We start from the raw sequence: 6,131 nt of genomic DNA, 5'->3' as shown, positions 1-6,131 counted from the left end.
GATGTCACCTTCTTCCTGGTCGTGCCCTCGCCGGTGCTGAGGCACCACAGGCCATGCTGGAGGCCGTGATAGCCTCGAAAACTGTGCTAAAATGCCACATTTTGAGGATCAAAGGCTAATGTTTGAGCACGGCTAGAGTCCATGCCGTGCTGATCAGCACGGCCTTTACCTAGGCCGTGCTCAATGTCTGAAATGCGAGCCCTTGTCTAATTTTTTATGAATTCCCATCCATTTTTGCATGTATTGATCTAAAATTGCTTAAACACAAAACACGAGTGACACAATAACTTCTAAGAAAATACACAGTAATATACAAGCATATATGTGTAAGACTATGCACATCAGTGCCTATGATTGCCGCTTCCACGTGCTTTCTTTACTCAACACTCGTGTTTATGCTCCTAAATAAAACCAACGAAATATTTGATTTATTTTAACTGAAAGTATTCATTAACCTTGATTAATGTGGCTACACTTAGTTTGTATAGTGAAAGAAATAAATCTAATTCCTAAATAGAATAATCATCTAAAAGATATGCTAAATAAGAGTTTCCTAAATAATAGAATAAGGAATAGTTAATCTTTACTAAATAAGAATTGACTAAATAATCAAGCAAAACTTCCTAAACAATGAAGTGTGTGACTGCCTCCATATTCCCTAGTGAAGAACACACCAATTTGACAAAGGATGTCAAAATGTGCCTCCCATACTTACTATTTGAAGAAGCATGTGCCTTTAGCTAAATAGGAAGATAACGTGGTGTTTCCCTTGTTTCCTCTTCAAGTATTAGGATATCCTCCTTATGCACACATATTCTGCCCATGCTTGGTTTCTTCAAGCCCATCATATTGAATTAAATTAACAAGGCTAGGAGCCTTAATTAAATCTAACTTTCCACAGGTTAACATATTTAAGGATTTAAATCAAAATGATTTAAACAAAATAAATATGAATAAATAAATAAAGAACGATAAACAAACTAAAGTCAAATTATGAACCAAAGAGGAGTTAACTGGTCAACAATTCTCAGACTCTTAAATTTTATGAGCATGCTTAACAAAAAATAAGGGAAAATTCGCTTCCACCTACCTAATAAAACTCCAACCCAAATTACAATATTATATGCGTCTTAAACATCAAAACACTCGCATTCCCACTTGTGTTATGCTTGGATTAATTGAAAACAATATGATTTCTTTCTTACGCGCATGGATTTATGTCTCGTCTTGTTTGATCATCAAGCTAAGCCTCGATGCCGCCAGTCAAGCTTATTAATTACGTTTCCATGATTCCTTATGCCATTCCTTGTGTCGTCAGGTCTTCATGCCAAGAGGAACAAGGAAAGATAAAGATCCACTAGTTCAACTAATTTTCTTTCTTTGCTTTTGTCCAAGCATTGAATTGGTGCCTATGAATACTGCTTCCACATGCTTTCACTCAACACGAGTGTTTATACTCCTCAAATAAAACCAAACCATCATAGTAGACAAAGATTAGAAAGAGAGGCAATAAAAGACGAATAAAATGATTACATAGGTGGAATTTCGGATCCGATAACAAAAGAAATCAAAACCTCTATTATACTCTTCCATATGGGTATGCGTAAGGATCAAATCAAATTTATTTCCAATTCTTATGTCATTAGGAGTCCTAGTGCCTAGTGGACCAAGTAACGACAGAGTTCCCAATGGTGTATGTAATACCCTTCAATAAAATAAAAATAATAATAAATTAATAAATAAATAAACTTTTTTCTCCTTTTCTTATTCCTCCCTCTTCGTTCCCCCCCTCTGTCACCTCCCTCACCCCCCTTTCTTTTCTTTTTTCCACCGCCTGCCACCTCCTCCAGCCGCCGCAGCTTCCTCCCTACTCCTATTTCTTGCTGGCACCGTCTCTCTCTCGCTCCCTCTTATCGTTCCTCAACGTAACAAGGAGGATTAGTCGACTCACCTCGTTGCCACCAACGAAACAGCCTCCTACTGGCGTCTATTCACCGATCTAATGCTGAAAACAAGCTCCCTGCTGTCAAAAACCCTCGAGCCGAGCTCCTCAGCCATTCTTCCTCTGCCGGCAATACTGTATAGCCTCGCCGTAGCCGAAAATTTTCAGCCTCAATCCAGTGGCTTCCTGTGAGTTTTTAGTACCTTGCGCCTCTATATTGACCATTGACAACTAAATAAAGTGATGGTTCGTAAAAAGTATCTCAACGCAACAAGGAGGATTAGTCGACTCACCTCGTTGCCACCAACGAAACAGCCTCCTACTGGCGTCTATTCACCGATCTAATGCTGAAAACAAGCTCCCTGCTATCAAAAACCATCGAGCCGAGCTCCTCAGCCATTCTTCCTCTGCCGGCAATACTGTATAGCCTCGCCGGAGCTGAAAATTTTCAGCCTCAATCCAGTGGCTTCCTATGAGTTTTTAGTACCTTGCGCCTCTATATTGACCATTGACAACTGAATAAAGTGATGGTTCGTAAAAAGTATCTGCTTCCTCGCATCAATGATTTCTTCGATCATCTTCAAGGATCTGCATGCTTCTCCGAGATTGATCTGCGATCAAGGTATCACCGGTTGAGGACCCGTGAGGAAGACATTTTAAAGACGACATTCAGGACACGTTGTGGGCATTATGAGTTCTTGGTAATGTCATTTAGACTTACTAATGCTTCTGCATTCTTCATGGATCTGATGAATCCGGTCTTCAAGTTGTTCCTAGATCGCTTTGTCATTATATTCATTGATGATATATTGGTGTACTCCAGAAGTGAAAAGGAGCAAGCATGGCATCTGAGTATGGTACTTCAGATTTTAAGGGAGCATCAGTTGTACGCTAAGTTCTCCAAGTGTGAGTTTTGGTTAGAAAGCGTTGCTTTTCTAGGTCATATTGTGTCTAGAGAGGGTACTCAAATGGACTCCAAGAAAGTGGAGATGGTAATTGACTAGTAGAGACCCACCACGGTAACAGAGGTTCGTAGATTTCTAGGTTTGGCAGGCTACTACCTTCAGTTCATGCAAGACTTCTCGAGGATCGTAACGCCTTTAACTAAGCTAACTTAGAAGAACATCAGGTTCCAGTGGACTGGCGCGTGTGAAAGAAGTTTTCAGAAGCTGAAAGACTGTTTGACTTAAGCTCCGGTGTTGAACTTACCTTATGGGACTGGTGGATTCACAATGTATCGTGATGCTTCTAGAGTGGGTTTAGGTTGCATTCTGATGCAGCATGGTAAGGTAGTGGCTTATGCATCCTGGCAATTGAAGAGGCATGAACGAAATTACCCTACTCATGATTTGGAGGCACAAAAGAAATAAACAAAATGAGACAAAATTTGGATTTCAGATCCGATAAGGAAAGAAATCACAAATTCTTTCTTCTCTTCGATACAGTTAAGAGTAAGGATCAAATCAAATTGGTTTTAACACAGTGGTAGATACAAAGCATAAAAGAAAGGAAAGACGTGAGTGATAAGTGTATGCATGATAGCGCAAGTGTTGATAAGTCCATAAAGTTCTTAAAAGAACCCATAACTTGATTTTCTATAAGGTAGAAAAACTGAAATGATATACTCATTAGCCTCAAGTATTTGGTTGCATACAGTTTTTTATAATGCGGAAGTCCTCATTCCATAACAAGAAGAAACTAGAAGCTAAATATAAATAAATAAATAAATAAAGATGAATAAACTGAAGTCAAGTCAAGAACGAGAGAGGAGTTGTCTAGTAGAAAGTCTAATAGTCCCAAACTTTATAATCAAACTTAATAAAAACAATGGAAAAATCTTGTGGGGCTACCTAATAACACTCTGACCTAAATTACTTCTTTATATGCATCCTAAACATCAAAACACTCGCATTCTCGATTTATTATGCATGGATTTATGTCTCATCCTGCTTGATCATCAATCTAAGTCCCAATGCCACTAATTAACTTTGTCAATTGCGTTTCCATGATTCCTTATGCAAAATCATGGGTCATAACGAGTCCTTATGCCTAAAGGAACAAGCAAGGATGGAGATCCCAATGGTACAAATCTTGAATTCATAATAGTTGGACATGCCTCGATTCTCGTCGTTCCCTCTTTCCTCCAAAAGATTCATATGTGATCATTCAGAGAATGATGTCAATACACGATCAACTAATTTTCTTTCTTCGTATTCATCGAAGCATTGGATCGGTGCCTATGATTACCGCTTCCATGCACTTTCACTCAACAGTCTTGTTTATGCTCCCTAATTAAACCAAACCATCATACTAGAAAGAAAGACATAAAAGAAACAAATAAAATGAGAATATAGGTAGGATTTTAGATTTGGTAAAGAAAGATACAACAAGTTCTTTGTTCTCTTCCATACGACTAAGCGTAAGGATCAAATCGAATTGATTTAAACACAAGGGTGGATAAAGAATATAAGAGAAAGGAAGGACGTGAGGGATAAGTCTATGCTCGCTAGTGTTGATAAGTCCACATAGTTCTTGAAAAAACCAAAAACTTGATTTTCCACAAGGTAGAAAACTAAAATAATATGCTCATTCGCCTCAAGTATTCGGTTGCATACAGTTTTTATAGTGCGAAAGCCCTTATTCCAAAAGAAGAAGAAACTAGAAGCTAAATATGAATAAATAAATAAAGAAAGATAAACAAACTAAAGTCAAATCAAGAATGGGAGAGGAGTTTATTGGGCAACAACTCTCGGAGTCTCAAATTTTATGAGCTAGCTTAACAAAACCAAGGGTAAATTCGCATGGGCCTACCTAAAAACACTCCAACCAAAATTACTTCATTATATGCATTTCAAACATCAAAGTGCTCAAATTCTGGCTAGTATTACACTTGGATTAATCCAAAATAACATGAGTTCTCCCTTATACGTGTGGATTTATGTCTTGTCCTACTTGATCATCAAGGTAATCCTCAATGCCACCGGTGAAGCTTGTTAATTGTGCACCCTCCTTACGCCAATCCTTGTGTCATTAAGAGTTCTCGTCCTTAGAGGGGGCAAGGAATGATGTAGATCCCAATGGTGCAAATCATGAATAATAATATCTAGGCGTCCCTCGATTCTCGTTGTTCCCTCTTTCCTCCAAAAGATTCATCCACGAACATTTGGAGAATGATATCAATAATTGATCAACTAATTTTCTTTCTTTGCATTTGTCAATGTATTAGATCGATGCTCATAATTAATGCTTCCACGCGCTTTCACTTCACACTCGTGTTTATGCTCACCAAATAAAACCACACCATCATATAAGACATAGATTAGAAAGAGGCAAACAAAAGAAACAAATAAATGAGAACATAGTTTGGATTTCAGATCCAATAAGGAAAGAAATCTCAAGTTCTTTATTCTCTTCCATGTCTAAGTGTAAGGATCAAATCGAATTAATTTTAAACACAAGGGTAGACGAAGAACGCAAGAGAAAGGAAGGACATGAGCGATATATCTAAGATCGCTAGTATGGGTCTTCATAAGTCTGCAAATGATACGCACGTGGCTAACTTGTGCCAAATCCATATTCAATGTAGATGTCTTCATCAAGGATCATTCACCTAATCACGCAAAAAAACTCTTAACTTCCAACAAGACCCTTAAATAACTTGTACTTAAAAACCTTAATTATAAAGAATTAAAGGTTGTTTAACATAAACTAAAGTTTAGATTAAACTAAGTTTGTAAAATACCAATATCACGCCCAAACTCAAAACATTGAAATAAATACTAAAACACGTTATTAACTTGTAAATAGCATTATAAGGGTTTTAAATCCAAGCTAAGTTGATACACATGTATAATATGGCCTAAAAACATTTCGTAAAGAAAATATAGTGAAAATTTTACCAAACTAGTATTAACGAGATCAATATCTTTAACTTTATAAACATATATTATTATATAATTCCAACATATATTTATAAACTTATGTAGCATCACAAGCTTAATATATATAAGTTAAATACACACAAGTACCCAAAATGCCCCTATGCTCGAGATAACTTCTCTAGCCCACCTTGTCAAGTTTCAAATATTTAGTTACTGAGATCCGATTATGAGTTATTAAATTTAAATTTGGTTGAAATATTAAATTGGTTGAGTTTGAATTTGTTTGTGAATTAATTGTATGATTTATA

This window comes from Ricinus communis, chromosome 3 (assembly GCF_019578655.1).
Source record: "Ricinus communis isolate WT05 ecotype wild-type chromosome 3, ASM1957865v1, whole genome shotgun sequence".
NCBI classification, from domain to species: Eukaryota; Viridiplantae; Streptophyta; class Magnoliopsida; order Malpighiales; family Euphorbiaceae; genus Ricinus; species Ricinus communis.
The sequence above is the reverse complement of the archived record's forward strand: the minus strand, read 5'-3'. Positions refer to the sequence as shown.